The sequence below is a fragment of the Podarcis pityusensis genome, assembly GCF_964106645.2.
Source record: "Podarcis pityusensis genome assembly, chromosome: 2".
In the NCBI taxonomy this organism is placed as follows: Eukaryota; Metazoa; Chordata; class Lepidosauria; order Squamata; family Lacertidae; genus Podarcis; species Podarcis pityusensis.
The window spans coordinates 127,638,537-127,656,211 of record NC_138029.1 but is presented as its reverse complement, the minus strand read 5'-3'; the positions used below and the strand labels follow the sequence as shown (position 1 = coordinate 127,656,211).

The window sequence follows — 17,675 nt, the reverse complement described above, 5'->3', positions numbered from 1 at the left end:
TGCAATTCCTCAAAAGATCAGCAGATGGCACTAATGAATTTGAGGCACCAGAGTCTATGATTATAGTGAGAAAGTCTTGTTGTTTACATTCCTGGGTCGCCAGGGCAACAATCTCCTCACTACCCCCCTCCTTGGGGCTTCTGCAGATGTCCTCTCTGGTTGTCACGGCAACAGACTCCCCCCGGCAGGAAGACTTGCCCACGACCTTCACAGCTTCCGTAGATGCAACTCTCTCAGTTGCCATGGAGACTGGACTTGTCTCGGCGTTCCCACACAACTCTGAAGCGCTTATCTCTACTTGCTGCAGGTGGCTGACCTTGAAGCCTCTAGCCCTTTTCAGCTTCCCAGGCTCCGACTCACGACGTAAACAACTCTTGGCAGCTTTTGGAGAAAGAGGCGTCTCTGAGCTTTCACTGCTCACTGCCCCCCCACTGCTCATGGGGTCTTCAGAACGTTTTTCTGCACCCCCTCTGAAGGGTAGAGGGCTCCCAACACTTGACCTCTCTTCAGGTTCCTCACACAGACACGTTGCAGCATCCACACAGCTCCCAGGCTCAGCAAAAGCACAAGCAGCAGTGCTAGCAACAACAGCAACAGGAACAGCAACAGTCCCTTCTCGGCCCTTGCTTCCCACTCCAGCTCCACAAGCTTCTCGGAGTGCTAGCCAAGCGGCCTCTGGCTTTCTTGCACCCAGGACAACAGGCACCAGATGAGCATCCACACTTTCTGCCAAAAAAGCAAGCACACGCTTCTCCACTTCACTTTGCTCTGCAGCCCTCTTAGCCTCTGCTTTCCCAGCTGCATTCTGTGTGGGGTGAATTACATTCCACAGCTGCTCCCCCACCAGCAAAAGCTCCACTTGAAAACTCCACTGCAGCCAATTTTGGCTAGTCAGTTTAAGCTGACATGGCAGCTTAAGCTCAAAGCCATGTTCACAGGACTGAGCCATTGCCTCCCTTCTGTTGGCTTTTCCCAAAGGGTACTCACTCAGCCAAACTGAGTACTCCGGACGTCATGGCTCTTGGCTCCCAGCCTCCGTCAGCCTCCTCCGATCTGCCTCTTTGAAGTCTCCGGCAGTCGATCAAAATGACGTTCAGCAGATAAAACTTCAAAGCCCTTCCTCACACGCTTCACGTTGACCCATAACCATGTTCGGATAAGATTTATTGCTTTATTGTTGTGGTCCGGCACGCTCCCCTGCACCTCTGCAGGTCGTAAAGCAATTAGCAGAATTGCACAGCAGTTCGTGTAGAAAGGGCAGTCAGTAAATAGGTCCCACACGTTTCTTCTTTCCTAGTAGCACTTTATTTGCTCAAAAATAGCATATTTACAGTCCATCTGATTCCAGTTGCATTTTGCGACCTGTCTCTCTCAGCAGCTGCGTAGCAAAGCTGCTTTCACTTTTCACTCAGCTCACAGCATTCCAAGCTGCTTTCGTCACGTCCTGGCTTACTTCCCTTGTAAGCGCCTCCTCTCAGCCTCGAGACACAGAAGGTTAACCCTTCACTACACCCAACACTTCCCGCTCTTTTCTCCTGAGGGAGTCCAAACATGAGGAGAAAATGGCTTCCCTCTGGAGATTGGCATCCTTCCCTCCTCAGGGCCTGAAGGGTCAAGGAAGGGGTGCCGAGGCGGGGCAACGGACTCCACGTTCCCTCCTCCAAGGTTCCCAATGTCAGATAAATGGAGGAACAGAAAATTCCCTCAGGAGTTTTAGTCACAGGAGGATTCAAACAATGTGTTTTTTCTTCCCCCTGAAAAGTTCACATTTGTGGAAACACTGGAGAACGCATTTGGCTCTCCTGAATAGCTAGTCTGAAATCAAATTCATAATGGAATCACCTCAGGAGACCATGCAGTGTGTGGAGGGTTTTCTCATGGAAAAATGGCTCCCAAATCAGTTCCCCTTTGATGGCTGACCACAGACTGGATTGAAACAGACTTTTCTTGCTTTTATTAGGATGTTTGTGTGGTAAACCACCTTGAGGTGTTGAATGGTTACATTAAAAGGCCTTAAACAAGTCAATAACCCAAAGGTGGGGAAGTGCTAGAGGTATGACTGAAGGTCACCTTCTTTCAGGTGTGGAAGTTGTGTGGAAATGGGCAGATCAACCCTTTTTCTTACACCCAGGATTGTCAAGTGTGGCGATACTTGAATGTTGGAATTTAAAAGAAATAAAATAGTTCAAGGACCACAGAGTGAAGCTGAAGAAAAACTTCATTGATGTAACTCGGAGGAAATACTCTCAAGGCTGTGGAATCTGCCTTGAAGTGGGTCAGGTGAGGATCCCAGTCAGAGGGCTGATCCTTAAGATCACAAAAGAGCAGGATATCTACAGAGAAATTAACAAACTACTCTCCCTGAGGAGATAAAGTCAGCAGGGTGAGGGTGGGGAGCAGGGACTGTCTCCAAAAACGGGACTCATCCTCCGTGTCACAGGGCTGTGGGAAGAAATATATCTGGCCATTCACCATTTTATGGAATCGTAGAGAAGGGACCCCAAGGGTCATCTATCCCAACCTCCTGCAATGAGGAATCTCAAGGATCAGGGTCCCCATCAGGGCTTGAAGGACCAGTCCTGGCAGTCTGACCAGATTCATGGTTGTTTTCAGGGACAGCTCAGGCTCCTCCAGGGAGATTCAAGGCACAAATTCTCTAGCAGAGAGGTGCAAAGAAGGAATCAGGTTGCCATAACTTGCAATCTACAAGCGGAAAGGGAAACACAAGAAGATACTTTCCCCAAATGACAAGCAAGCAACAGAGGTGGGGGAGGGGGGACACTGTTCTTCTTGATCTGTGACTCCTTCCATCCTCCTTCCAAGGAGGTTTCCACCTCTGAGCATGGACAGAGGGCAACTGGCAGGAAGAACAGAGCTTCTCCACATCCCAGGACCTGATGGAGCAGCGAAGTCTAACTGATGAGTCCTGCAGGCAGAGAAGAGAGAGACAAGCCCATCACTGTGGGGTGAGGAATGGGGAGAAAGGGGCAGAAGAATCCCTGGCAAGATTGGGGGGACACTCCACAGAGCGGCCATCAGATATTGTGAACTACAATTCCCATCGCCTCCACTTATGGGCCTGGCAGGGGGGGCTCTGAGGAGGGAAGGAGGCAGAGGGAGGGAGACTTGGCTGGCTTTGGCAGTGGAGAAGAGAAGGTTCAGAAGAGACCAAGGAGATCTGTCTAGATCAGAAATGGGGAACCACGGACCCTGGAGCAAATGTGGCCCCAGGCCTCTCTTTCTGGCCCTCATGGCTCTCTCCAGACACTCCTCCTGTCCCTGCTTTGAACCCTCCTTGAGTGATTCCACCTCCCTGGAATAATCCTTGAACTCTGAGGATGCCCCTTGCTTGCCTGGACCAAGAACAGAGAGGGGCAGAAACTAGTCCACTCAGCAATACGGAAATTGGCACGTTTTTCTCCATCCCCACCTGCCCAGCAGTGGCATGTGGCCCAGGGCGGAGGGGATGCAGCCCTTGGGGTGAAAGAGGAACCCCCACCCTGAATAGATGCCCTGCAATGAACAGAAGAGCTTTGTTCCCCAAGGCCCAAACCCCAGCAATGGTCTCCTCACTTGGCCTTGAACTTTGCTTGACTGTCTCCCAGGTGGGACACTCCCCTGGAGACCCACTTCCAGGACCTGATATTGGAGTGTGTGCATCAGGGGATGGATTTATCCATAGAAAGCCCCTCCCCTCTCTTCTACAAGGAAGCCATGGTGGGGGCACAGGAAGCAGCCAGGAGAAGGGGGTTGGGGGGGAGGAGGAGGAGGATGGAAGAGCAGAGAGGAAAGTTACCTGCAGGCTGAGGAACAGCTTGCCCTGGGAGAGAGAGAAAAGAATAGAAAGATTCAGTCAGCACCAGATATCCCCTGAAATAGCTTCTCTGGGAATACGGCAACCCCCCCAAGATCAAGATGACACACTCCAGGCACAGCTAGGAACTTTCCCCTCCTCATTCTGTCCTAAGGAGTATGAGGGGTGAAAGAAGAGTCTTTGTAGGAAATGAATATTTCCTTCCCAATACTGAAAGAACCCTGGAGATCATCTTGCCAACTAATCTCTTCCCCATTGCCCAATGCCCCCACCCCACAATCCCTCCCATATTCCTTCGGCTGCCTCTTTTTGGGGGGCGCTGCATTGCCCAGTTGTTGATTTATTTCAGAGACACAAACAGCGGAAAGACCCAAGGGAGATGAATTCCGCCTCCTGACTAAGTGTCTCAAAGGCCCTTCGCTCAGCAGGGAGAGAGAGCCTTTGACTTCCTGCTGGGACCAGGAAGCTACAAAACATGTGCGTCCTTCCTCTGCTCAAAGGCTTCAGAGCCAGAGATGCTTTTGAATTTCTCCCTCATATGTTGGATAGGAGGTTAAGGTCTTCATCTACAGATTTAAACCTCAGACCATCTCCAGAATAGCTGAGGCTCCATTTGAGGCACCAAGAGGGACCTCCTAGGAGTGGAGAAGGCAGGAAACACTCTCCAGAGCCTCTGCCGAAGAAGAGGAGGGGAGCCTGGAGCCCAGTCCAGCCCCACACCCAACCCTCCCTCTCCCCCTGGCACCCCACCCTCACCTTTCTTGTTCTTCAGGTAAAGGGCGAGTCCAGTGGCCCCAAAGACCAGCCCCAGCACAATCCCCACAATCCCCGTCCACATCTTGCTCCTGGCAGAGTCCGACTGTGGCTCTGAAGGAAGAAAAAGCCATGAGTGGAAGAGCAACCCACATAGCCCCCCAGGAATGCCCCCCACTCCCTTGGGCAGGAGATGGGTCAGGGCTGGGAAGGCATCCTACCCCATTTCACCGTGACGGGGCCTTCGAAGCTGGCGTGCTCCACCTGGCAGGTGTAGACGTCTCCACGTTCTGGCTTTGTCTCCAGCATCACCTCAATCTGGAAGGTCCAGTCCCCGTTCCGGATGAGGTCCGTGGTCCACACTTTGGGCTCCTCCTTCCCGTTCCTGAACCACTTGATCTCGATCCCCGCAGGGAAGAAGCGGTTCACGGTGCAAATCAGCAGAGTGTTGTGTGGTGAAGATTCAACGTTGTCTGTGGGGGTGATCTTCACCTTGGGCTGGACTGTGGGAGGGAGGCAAGGGAGATGTGGGAGGAAGGTCAGAGATTTAAGCAGGGAGGGACCTGGAGGCTTCAAGGGAGGGAGGAGAGGCCATAGTTAACAGGGGAGGGGGGCTAGTCAGGGTGAAGCCTCTAGAGGGGCGCAACTGAGGCTCCCAGCTTGCAGGGGGGGCCCTTTCTCTGTCCGCAGCCCCCCCCCTGGTGCCTCCAGAGTCTAAAAGCATCTGCTGAGCACCAGAGTGATGCTAATCTGCAAGGGGAAGCAGGAAAACCTGGAAAACGACCCTCCTTCCCCTTTCCCCCTGACTCTTTTTGGAACTGTGTGCGAAAGAGAAATCCTTTCTTTCTTCTTTTGCTTCCCTTAAAGTCTCAGAGATGAATTAGAAGTGGTGAAGAGATCAGAACATCCCCTCCTGACCCTTTCGGGATCAGAAGAAGGACTTTGGAGTATTGCTTGCTTGTGTGTTCATTTTGTGTGTTTTTGGATCTCTAGAAGACAACATACATGTTTACACCACGTGAACACATAGAGAGGGCACTGCTGCCTACAATCAGCTACAAAAACTGAGTCCTCTTTATACTGAAAATAAAATACCTGCAATGAATGAAATGTGATGCTGACATACCAAGCACTTTGTATTTATCCCTTCCTGCAATTTGGAAGGAAAATGTAACCAATCCACTTTAAATTCTTTAATTGCAATGGTTCAGCAGCCAGCATTTTTTAAAGGAAACTTGTGGAGTATTTATTCTTTTATTTTATTCTTTAGAGCCTTAAACTGCCTTTACTACTCAGAAGTCCCATTGAATTCAATGGAGCTTACTCTGAGATAACTGTGTAAAGATTCTGCAGTCTTATACTGCAATCTTCAGCATTTTTACTCAGAGGTATACGACTGAGTTCAGTAGGACTTACTCTCTGGTATGTGCCAGATCATTATCATAGTTTCCATTATTATTATTATTATTATTATTATTATTATTATTATTTACAGTCATAATATTTCTTAGAATTCCTCAAAAGATCTGCTCTCCGAAGAGATCTTCTTAAGATTGAATGAAAGCCAGATACACACACAGACAATTTTACTAGGGACGGGGGTTTGAAAATGGTATAGAGGCAATATATTCAGAACAAAAAGCTAAATTGATAGTTAACAATGTGGTGACAGAAGAGTTCAAGACAGAGAAAGGAACACGACAAGGTTGCCCCATATCCCCTTTGTTATTTATTTCGGTCCTGGAGGTGCTCCTAAACATGATCAGAGGGGACCGGTTGGTTGAAGGGATTCAGGTCGGAGATAAACAGTACAAATTGAAAGCTTTTGCAGATGATTTGGTTTTGACATTGCAGAAGCCAGAATCTAATACGAAAAGAGCTTTAGAATTGATTCATGAGTTTGGTCGGATGGCAGGATTTAAATTAAACAAGCAAAACACAAAGGTTTTGGAAAAAAATTTGACAACTGAGGAAGTAGAAAGATTTCAGAAAGAGACAGATTTAACAGTTGTTAAGAAGGTAAAATACCTAGGGGTTAATATGACTGCTAAAAATTTGAATTTATTTAAGGACAACTATGAAAAGTGTTGGACAGAAATTAAAAAGGACTTAGAAAGTTGGTCAAGATTAAAACTTTCCTTGTTGGGCCGAATTGCTGTGATAAAGATGAATGTATTGCCAAGAATGTTGTTTTTGTTTCAGACCCTACAGATTGTGGACAGAGTGGAATGTTTTACAAAGTGGCAGAGAGATATTTCTAAATTTGTCTGGCAGGGCAAAAAGCCCTGAATAAAATTTAAAATTTTAACGGATGTAAAGGAAAGAGGGGGGTTTGCCCTGCCGGACTTAAGGTTATACTACGAAGCTGCGGCTTTCTGCTGGATGAAAGATTGGTTACTTTTAGAGAACACTGACGTCCTGGATCTGGAAGGGTTTAATAATGCTTTTGGATGGCATGCATACTTGTGGTACGACAAGGTAAAAATTCATAAGGCTTTCAAGAGCCATATTGTCAGGAAGGCCGTGTTTAAGGTCTGGGTAAAATACAAAGATTTATTAGAAAATAAGACCCCAAGGTGGCTGTCACCTATGGAAGCCAAGGCCCCGAAAAGACTCAATATGGAGGCCAATTGGCCGAAATATTGGGAAATACTAGAGAAGGAAGGAGTCACTTGGAGATTGCAGAGTTTTGAGAAATTAAAGGAGAAAGTGCAAAATTGGTTACACTATGCTCAGATTAGAGAGGTCTTTAAGCTAGACAAGAAAATAGGTTTCCAGGTGGAAAAATCGAAATTAGAAACTGAACTGTTAGAACCAAAAACTAAGGTACTCTCAAAAATGTATAACTTGTTGTTGAAATGGAACACGCAGGATGAAACTGTCAAATCAGCTATGATAAAATGGGCACAGGATATTGGGTACAACATTATGTTTGCTGACTGGGAAAAGTTATGGACCACCGGTGTGAGGTTCACGGCATGTAATGCCTTGAAAGAAAATATTATGAAAATGATATACAGGTGGTACATGACCCCAGTCAAGCTGGCAAAAATATATCACTTGCCTGATAATAAATGTTGGAAATGTAAGGAAACTGAAGGAACATTCTTTCACCTCTGGTGGACGTGCCCAAGGATCAAGGCCTTCTGGGAAGTGATTTACAATGAGTTAAAAAAGGTATTTAAGTATACCTTCCTTAAGAAACCAGAGGCCTTCCTTCTGGGCATTGTGGGCCAAGGGGTGTTAAAGAAAGATCAAACTTTTTTTATGTATGCAACAACAGCAGCAAGAATACTCATTGCAAAGTATTGGAAGACCCAAGATTCACCCACACTGGAAGAATGGCAGATGCAACTGATAGAATACATGGAGCTGGCTGAAATGACCGGCAGGATTCGAGACCTGGGAGAAGAGATGGTGGAAGAGGACTGGAAAAAATTTAAGGACTATCTACAAAAACATTATAAGTTGTATGAATGTTAGGAGAATGCACGATTGAATGAAACATGGCTGCAGTAATCTTATTGTAAGATATACGAAAATAAATGAAAAGGACGTAATTTGGAGTAACACTATTGGAAATTTATATAATAAGAATGGAAATAAGGTAACAAATTGCTGCATGTAACGATAAGATTGAGAACGCAGGGAAGGGAGATGTGAGGAAGTCTGAAGATTATGAAACTATGATTGGTGAACAACATTTACTTTAATCTGTACCTTTTGATCTTTTCTATTTTTTCTTTTCTTTATTCTAACTCTATTTTATATTCTTGTATGTTATATGGTGATGGTAAATTGTATGTTTGGTGTTTCTTAAAAAAAAATTCCAATAAATATCTTATAAAAAAAAAAACAGATACACACACAGACAATTTTACTATTTGGAGAGACTATCTCTTCTCCAGCCCTTTTTATGCCCTTTATGAACAAGTGTCAAGTTTTGTGTGTGTACGCAAATACACAAGGGGTGTGTGTGACAAAACTGGGTCTTTGCCGGGGTGACAGGAAGCCTAGTTTGGGCTCCCCCGGGACAGTCAGTTGATCCTACACTCCCAGCCCCCAACTTCCCACTCCCACCAGTGGGATCTCTGACCCCCCCCAATCTCCCCAGAGTCAGCCCAGTTTCCCCAGGGGTCAGGCTGGGCATTCCACAAACTGGGAACTGCTCCTCCCTGGGGGTCCTGGGATGCCCCTCCCCTTCCTAGGACACTTTCCATCCTTCTGTCTCATTTCCTAGTCCTGGGAATCTCAGGAGTTTGCCCTTCCTATTTTCCTAGCAAACAGGATGATCTTCAGAATTCACTGCACAGTATCCTTTTGATTTAGGGATGATCCCTGGAGAACAGGGGCAGGGCTGGAGGGGAGTCTGGTAGCTGAAAATAGTAATGAGTGGGTGGGAAGATAATGGGACCATGTTTCTAATAATTATTATTTAATCCTGAACATATGTGATTTTGAGATTGTGGGGTTAATTTCGAACCCCCCCCCATTAAACATCCTGATTCCCCAGAAACCTGGACATATGGCAGCCCAACCTGAATCCATGTCAGGTGTGCAGGAAACGACATGCTAAGGTGTCATAATTAATAACTAACGCCCAAATAACATCATATTGTACTTTAAAAATGTTTCTGCTTGAAATGTGATTTCTTTGCTCCCCTGAAAGGCTGCCTGTGCCCCCCTTGCAGCCCCCCACTCTAATGTAGTCCAGCATTGGACTGTGTCCTGGGTTCAAATCCGCTCTGGGCCTTGGGGCTCACTGGGTGTCCCTGGCCAGCCCCCCCCCACTCAGCCTGGCCTCCCTCACAGGGTCGTTGTGGGGGTGGAGAGAGGAGAGGGAGAACCAGAGACAGTACAGGCAGTAAAGGAAGTTTAGGGAAGTTTTTAATGTTCTATTGTGCTTTTAATTCTGTTGGGAGCTGCCCAGAGTGGCTGGGGAAACCCAGCTAGATGGGTGGGGTACAGATAATACATTATTATTATTATTATTATTATTATTATTATTATTATAGCAAATACTGCAATTTTGTGATACAAGCCTCCCTGAGACCTACAGGTATAGGGCGGGATACAAATTTAACTAATAATAAAAAACTAAACTAAGACAGACACCCTCCACATTGCAGTACACGAAATGGGTTATGATGCTTAGAGGGACACAGAAACTCCTTCTGCCCCCCATAGCAGCATCTGCCTCTGGAATGGGGCGTCAGGAAAGGCCCCTCTTCCTCTCTGAAAAGCGGGAGGGGAGGGAGCCGGTGGGCGGCAGCAGCGACAGGGGCCAGGGGGGACTGAGAAAGTCCCGTGTCCACCCCACGCCCCCCTTGTTGTGTATTGAGTCAAAGGATATCTGTATTATTATTGTCTGTCTTTGCATTAGGGTAAAGTAACTGCCTTTTGGTTCCAGAGGGTACAGCTACTATTGGTTCATTTAAGCTGCTGTATTTGGATCCTCTGTCTTATTGGTTCCCTCCAAAAGGCAGGACTGTGATTGCCTGATATTGTTCCCTCCAAAATGTATCCTTTCTTGCTAGTCCCCTGTCCCTATAAATGTAGCTTTCCTCTCCCCAGACCTCAGTCTTGTTGCTTTAATAAAGAAGTGTTACTAGAGAACTGTCTCCAGCATGTTATGTCAGGAGAGCTGAAATCACAAACCCCACGTCACAACAACTGGCGACGAGGATGGGATCCGGAATGCTGAGGAGCGGTTAAACGCAGCCCTGCCTCAGAGTCCGGATTGCAGCTAAGAACAAGACTCACTGGCCAGCTGAGAAGACGACCCTGCCCACAGGACAATGGAGAGTCCAAGGGTATTGGAGCCCTTCCAGCCATCAGAGCCCGACACGTGGGAAGACTACGTCGAACGCTTCGAGTTCTTCGCAGAGGCTCAAGGGATCACCGATGCCAGCAAAAGAAGGGCCACATTCCTGAGCTACTGTGGGCCTGAGACCTTCAAGCTGGCCAAGGCATTGCTTGCTCCAGCGAAGCTAAGTGAGACATCTCTCAAAGATATTCTTGCCTGCCTAACAAGCCACTTGGCGCCTACTGAGACCAAGATGGCTCGGCAGCAGCATGCTGGGGAGTCTGTATCTGCATTTCTGGCTGAACTGCGGAAGCTCGCTCAGCACTGCGACTTCCAAAATCTGGAAGAGACTCTCCTGGATCGGTTTGTCGGTGGTCTGAGCAGCAAGAAAGCCAGAAGACGCATCGTGGCTAAAGAAGAGGTTACCCTTGCTTCAGCCTTGAAGGAGGCCACCGCCACGGAGAATTATGAAAGAGAGGAGCTTGATGCCAGTCGCAAGGCCCCTAAGCCACAGATAGAAGTTGCGCATGCCATGGACGAGCTAGAGGCTACTCCGAGCCAGAGCCCAGTCCGTGGGGTCGAGTCAGTGCGTCAGGCCTGCACAGTGCACAAAGATCACCGAGGCAGGTGCCCAGGTTGTGGCGGAAACCATGAGCGGAAGAGTTGTCGTTTCCGGGATGCTATGTGCCGGACGTGCGGGAAGACAGGTCACATCGCCAGGGTCTGTAGATCGGCGGCGTTGGGAGCGACAGGAGCACCTAGACCGGAGCATCGCAGACCGCCCACAGCAACCCATTTTCTAAAGGACTGCCACTACGTAACGGAGATCAACGGGAGGGTCGTGCAGTTCCCAGCGCAAGGCAAGGCACACGTCAAGGTGAAGATTGAGGGTCAGCAGTGCGACATGGAGGTGGACTCCGGATCTGGATTCACTATCGTGTCGGACCAGACCGCGAGGACATTCTTCCCCAGGGGTAAGTTGCCCCCTCTGGAGCCCTTCCCGGCAACCTTGCAGTCATACTCAGTGGGCCGCATCCATGTTATGGGAATGTGTGCCGTGAGAGTACAGTTCCGGGACAAACAGGCTGTACTCAAACTGGTGATTGCGAAGGGCAGTCGCCCCAGTCTCCTGGGCACTGACTGGTTCCCCGCCCTGGGACTGAGTATATCAGGGCTTAATTCAATCCAAACCTGCCCTGAGATGAGCGAGGCATTATGCAAAGAATTTGCTGGTCTCTTTAATGGAAAACTGGGTTGTTATAAAGGGCCCCCAGTTGACTTCGAGTTGGACCCTGGGGTGGCCCCAATCTGACTCAAACCAAGGCGAGTGCCATTTGCACTGCAACCCAAGATCGAAGCAGAGCTGGATAAATTGGTCAAGCAGGGAGTTCTCTCACCCGTGGACTCTGCTAAGTGGGAGACTCCAATCGTCACGCCCCTTAAAGCAAATGGGGAAGTCAGGATCTGTGCAGATTACAAATGTACTATCAATAAGGCACTCAGGGGAAACTCATACCCCATTCCAGTCGTATCACATCTGTTGGCTAAACTGGCTGGGGGCAAGGTGTTCGCCAAAATTGACCTGGCACAAGCTTACCAACAGCTGCCAGTAACCCCACAATCAGCGGAAGCACAGACTATTGTCACACATAAAGGGGTGTTCAGAGTTAACAGATTACAATTTGGAGTTTGTGTGGCCCCAGGGATTTTTCAAGGGCTCATGGAACGCCTGTTAAGAGGTCTGCCGGGGGTCATTTTTTGATGACGTTTTGATTGCTGGAAAAGACCCACAGGAACTGGTTGCGCGTGTTCGTGCAGTGTTGCTCAAGTTCAAGGAGGTGGGGTTGCAACTGAAAAAGGAAAAATGCAGTTTTGGGGTGCCAACTGTGGATTTCTTGGGGTTTAAAATTGATGCATCAGGCATCCACCCCACAGATGCTAAGATTAAGGCCATCATCGAGGCGCCACGACCACAGAACAAGGCGGAGTTGCAGTCATTCCTGGGACTTATTAACTTTTATCATTCGTTCTTACCCCAGAAAGCTTCGGTAGCTGAACCATTACATAGACTGTTGCAGAAAAAGACTGTGTGGCGATGGGGGCAGGGGCAGCAGAAGGCTTTTGACTCCTTGCGAGGAATGCTGAGTAGCAGGAGTGTCCTTGCTCATTATGACGAGTCGAAGCCTCTGGTCCTGGCATGTGATGCCTCTCAATGCGGCCTGGGGGCGGTGCTAAGTCATAGGGAACCGGATGGGTCGGAAAAGCCCATCTCTTTCTATTCTCGTACATTGTCGCCCACGGAGCGCAACTATGCTCAAATTGACAAAGAGGCGCTTGCAATTGTGGCAGGAATCAAAAAGTTCCATGATTATGTGTACGGTCGCCATTTCTACATTGAAACGGACCACAAGCCACTGTTAGGGTTGTTCAACCCGAACAAACAAACGCCACAAATTCTCTCCCCCAGAATGTTACGTTGGTCTATATTCCTGAACGGGTTCCAGTACACCTTGACCCATGTGCCGGGGAAACGGTTGTGCCACGCTGATGCGCTGAGTCGATTGCCCCTCCCTGGCGGGAGCAATGAGGATCCCGCTCCAGCGGAGCACATAATGATGCTGGAAACACTTCCGGGGGCTCCTGTAACGGCTACTGATATAGCTGAGAAAACAAGGAAAGATGCTGTTCTCTCCCGTGTGCTCACTTGGGTGGGGAGGGGGTGGCCAGGTGGTCCGCATGAAGACAAATTCAGGCCTTATGCGACTAGGCAGCACGAGTTGTCCATGCATAAGGGTTGTCTCCTGTGGGGAGATAGGGTGATCATCCCAGCACCACTGAGAAACAGGGTTCTTGAGACGCTTCACATGGGACACCCGGGAATGGTCAGGATGAAGTCGCTAGCCCGATGTTATGTGTGGTGGCCTGGAATGGACCAGAACATAGAACAATGGGTACGAACATGCAAGGCATGCCAAGAGGTGCGGCCAGAAGTGGCCAGAGCACCAGTCCACTGGTGGGAGCAGTCCAGATCTCCCTGGAGCCGGCTGCACTTAGATTTTGCTGGGCCATTCCAAGGAAAGGTCTTTTTGGTTATCGTTGATGCATATTCCAAATGGTTAGAAGTGGCGATGGTCCCTAGCATGGCATCAGCTGCTGTAATCAAGGTGTTGAGGCAGCTGTTTGCAACCCACGGGTTACCTGAGACCATTGTATCAGATAATGGGGCAGCTTTTGTATCCCAAGAATTCAGGGCATTCTTGGCTGATAACTTCATAAGAGGGGTCACATCCGCACCCTTTCACCCATCCTCCAATGGGCAGGCTGAGCGCATGGTAAGAACAGCCAAAGAATCCATTACGCGCTTAATGGAGGGTAACTGGTCAGCTCGCATCGCGCGAATGTTATTTTTGCAGCATGCGACGCCGTGTACCGCGACGGGCAAGTCGCCAGCTGAGCTGCTCTTGGGTAGGAGACTGGTAACGGTGCTGGATTATGTCCACCCGGATAAAATGCCAAACCGTAATTCAAGAGCAACCCCCCAGGCTGAGACTGACACAACAAGGTATCTCGCCCCTGAAGATCTGGTCTGGGTGAGGAACTATTCACGAGGTTTGCGGTGGGTGGCTGGTGTGGTCACCCGGGCTAGTGGACCTGTGTCCTATTATGTGACCTTGGAAAATGGGCAAGTGTGGAAGAGACATATAGATCAGCTGAGGCGCCGGGCGCTCAGCAGGGAGGAGCCAGATAATTCATCCCAGGCTAACGACGCAGAGCTGCAAGACCAGAGTGAAAATGGCCCAGAGGTGCAGTCACCAGGGGCTTTAACAAATGAACCAGGGTCTGCTAGTCCTCACGATGACGAGGTACAGATAGGGGACCCTGAGATGTCGGGGACTCCATCTGTTCCTGACGAAACCCCTAGAGCAGCCCCTCTACCACAGGTAACACCCAATCCAGAACCTGCAACACCTGTTGTCAGGAGATCAAGTAGAAGTTGTAGGCCCCCACAGTACCTGAGAGATTACGTCTGCTGTGCTCACTAGGGGGGGAGGGGTGTTGTGTATTGAGTCAAAGGATATCTGTATTATGATTGTCTGTATTTGCATTAGGGTAAAGTAACTGCCTTTTGGTTCCAGAGGGTACAGCTACTATTGGTTCATTTAAGCTGCTGTATTTGGATCCTCTGTCTTATTGGTTCCCTCCAAAAGGCAGGACTGTGATTGCCTGATATTGTTCCCTCCAAAATGTATCCTTTCTTGCTAGTTCCCTGTCCCTATAAATGTAGCTTTCCTCTCCCCAGTCGTGAGTCTTGTTGCTTTAATAAAGAAGTGTTACTAGAGAACTGTCTCCAGCATGTTATGTCAGGAGAGCTGAAATCACAAACCCCACGTCACAACACCCCTCATTTTGGGTTCTTCCGGGGGGCCCGTTTCCCATGACGCCCCCCCCCCGATTCCGGACTCACCGTGCCGGGCCTGGGAGAAGGGCTCTAAGATCCCATAGCTGGGCCGGCAGAAGCGATCCACTTCGGCCATCTCGCTCCGCAGGAAGTCCTTGTCCTGGTTCGCTCTCTTGGCTTCGGGCTCCCCCAGTTCAGCCACAGCCACGAACTTCCCTCGGTCGCTGTCGAAGTAGAGGAGCTCCTGCCGGTCGAAGAAGTACCTATCTAGGGCGCGGATCCGCTGCGTCCCGTTGGAGAAGTGGCACTCGGACCTCGTCTGGTACAGGAAATGCTCTGCAAGGGGGGGGGGAGAAAATTGGAGGTGGAGACTTCCGGTTCCCGGTTGCCTTAAGAGCGCAGCTCCCACGGTCTGTCTCTCTCCCATTCTCTCTCTCTTTCTCTCTCTCTCTCTCTCTCTCTCTCTCGTGTCACGTGATCTCATGGCGGGGGGGGGGCTGAGCAGAGAGACTCCTCCTCCCAAAGGAAAGGGAGAGAGCGATAGCAAAAGGCCGTTGGGGGTGTGTGGAGGAATCACCTCCAAGGCCCGGGACCCCATGGGCATAGCCAGGATTTATGTTGGAGGGGGGGACAGAACCGAGCTATCTGCTTTGTTTAATTAATTTATTTGGGGGGCAGCTGCTCCCTGCCCCTGATGGCTACGCCCATGCTTATCTCCCCCCTTTGATTGCCCTCCGGCTGGAGGAGAAAATGTTGGGGGTGGGAGAGAGACCAGGAAAAGGGGGGGATGCCGAGGAGGGGGGGGAGACGCTTCTCTGCTCTGAAGGGGGTTCACTGCCCCCCCTCTCCCACGAGACCCCCCTCCCGCTGCGGGAAACCCGGTTTCACTTTCGCTTTCCCTGCCACAGAGCAGGAAGCGACGCCTGTCCACGCAGGAGCCATTTCAGCACCCAGAGGACCCCAAGGCAGGGTGGGCGGGGGGGGGGCTGCGAGAGGGGACCTGTCAGAGCAGGGAGCCATTTGCCCCAGTTTTGCTGCCAGCGTCACGGGCGTAGGCAGGGAGGAGCAGCTGCCCCCCCAAAAAATCAATAAACATCAATAAAAATACATAGCAAACTGAGGTTTTCCCCCCAACAAGTCCTGCACAGACAACAAAAATCCTGGCTAGGCCCATACCTAGGTTAGGAGCAGAAGAAAGGTACATTTATTTATGCATTATGTGGAGTCCTTTATAGAGTTAATGCTGTAATTGGTTATGAGATCTCCTGGAAATGATGGGAGATGAATGGACTAATAATGATGAGGATGATTTTGAGAGGCAGGTGAAGAAGCGCTCAGGGCCAAATTCAGCTGCGCTCCCCCCGCCCCCCCCAAAGTCCCCTAGGGCTGCCTGCCATCATATGTCCTGCAGGAAGCCTATTTAATGTGTGAATACTGTGGTTTTGTTAAAATTCAATTGAATGTTACTTGTAAGCTGCTGGGGTAGGATTTTAATCCTGAAAGGTGGGATATAATTAATTGCAAGAAATAAATGCACTCTCTTTCCCAATCCCAGAAGCCTGAGGTGCTCTTTTTAAGAGGGAGGGAGTGTTTCCCCTTCCCTCCTGCCCCTTTGCCCCCCCCCCGTGTCCTGGAAGAAGCAAAGATCCCCCGTGGGGAAGCAAGGATTCTTCAACATCAACTTCCCTGAACTGAACCATGTTCTTCGGATGCCCGATTATCATCTTCCAAAGGAACTACTATAGTCCTAACTTAAAAACGGAAAGCGAAATGCTGGTGGTCAACAAAAGAGATTTAAAGATTCTCTCAAGGCAAATCTAACAAAATGTAGAATAAACACCGACAACTGGGAAACACTGGCCTGCTGGTGCTCCAATTGGAGAACAGCCTTAACCAAAGGCGTCATGGGCTTTGAAGGCACTCGAACTCAGGGAGAAAGGGAGAAACGTGCTAAGAGGAAGGCACGCCTGCCAAACCCTGGAGGGATCAATTTCCCCCCCCCCAAACCTCTGTCCCCACTGTGGAAGGACGCGTGGATCCAGAACTGGCCTCACAGTCACTTACGGACTCCCTGTTAAGATCATGAAAGACCATCTAGGAGGGATCCTCAAAGGAGCCCCACCGATGGGGGTCCCGCTAAGCGGAGTTTCCTTTCCTTCTCCCCCCATTGCAGACTCTTTGCTCACCTGGAGGCGCCTCCACGCCCAGCCCCTCCGAAGAAGAGACCACCAGCGCCCCCATCCCCAGCAGGAGCCCCCCAAAGGCCAAAGGCGCAGCGCCGGAGCCCCCCATCCTTCTCTCTTCTTCGCCCCCCAAGACTCCCAAATGGGACTTGCTCCGCTCAGCCCCAGGGGAAACTCCTGCCCAAGCCCCGCCCACTCCACCTCCCCGCCCCGTGAGCGTCCAATCCGCCTCCGAGGCGAGGCAGCGTCATCGGTCGCCAGGCAGGGAACTCCTGGAAAGAGCATTAGCAAGGGCTCTCTCTGCTCTCGCTCGACCTGCAAGTTCCTCTTTGCCTTCTCAGCTGCTTCTGATGTCTCCATTGTTGTTGCGTGTGAATAAAGATCTTCCCGGAAGCCCCCCGGAGAATCTATGGGGGGGGGTATAAAGCTTTACAAGAATCTGTCAGTTCCATCCAAAGGTTTACTCTGGCAGCAAAAAGGGGAATTTCAGACTCAAAACAGCGAGATGCGCTTTTCTTCTGCTGCGTTTTAAGCCGCTAAAGCTTCGTTCCTTCCTGTATCCGGAAAGAGGAAGGAAATTTCAAGGGGGGAATAAGTGTCTGCTGAGGGAGGGGGCTCCCCCCGTTCGCCCCCAGCCTGCATCCCCAGGAGAACTGGCCCGTGGATTTGCGCCCCCTAACCCCCAGATGTTGCGCCCGGTGCGGCCGGCCCCCCCTGCAC

General features: G+C 49.9%; 1 protein-coding gene, 1 long non-coding RNA gene and 1 pseudogene across 3 annotated transcripts in view; 1 reads left to right on the top strand and 2 right to left on the bottom strand.

Annotated features, from left to right (window-relative positions):
- Positions 1-1,931: 1,931 nt before the first annotated feature.
- On the bottom strand, positions 1,932-17,303 carry LOC308466182 (H-2 class II histocompatibility antigen, E-S beta chain-like; annotated as a pseudogene). The gene is made up of 6 exons (XR_013991608.1): positions 16,959-17,303; positions 14,839-15,108; positions 4,789-5,070; positions 4,571-4,681; positions 3,797-3,820; positions 1,932-2,926 (listed from the first exon to the last, which is right to left on the bottom strand). The product of XR_013991608.1 is annotated as an H-2 class II histocompatibility antigen, E-S beta chain-like (transcript).
- Positions 1,932-17,675, bottom strand: part of LOC308466168 (H-2 class II histocompatibility antigen, E-S beta chain-like) — a 46,371-nt gene continuing 30,627 nt past the window's right edge. Inside the window, exon 7 of the mRNA XM_080986826.1 lies at positions 1,932-2,893. The gene's annotated coding sequence lies outside the window, so the exon portion shown is untranslated. The remainder of the gene's footprint in view (positions 2,894-17,675) is intronic.
- Positions 2,862-9,219, top strand: LOC308466319. The gene is made up of 3 exons (XR_013980741.1): positions 2,862-2,966; positions 5,435-6,168; positions 8,458-9,219. It is a non-coding gene; the product is annotated as an uncharacterized lncRNA (long non-coding RNA).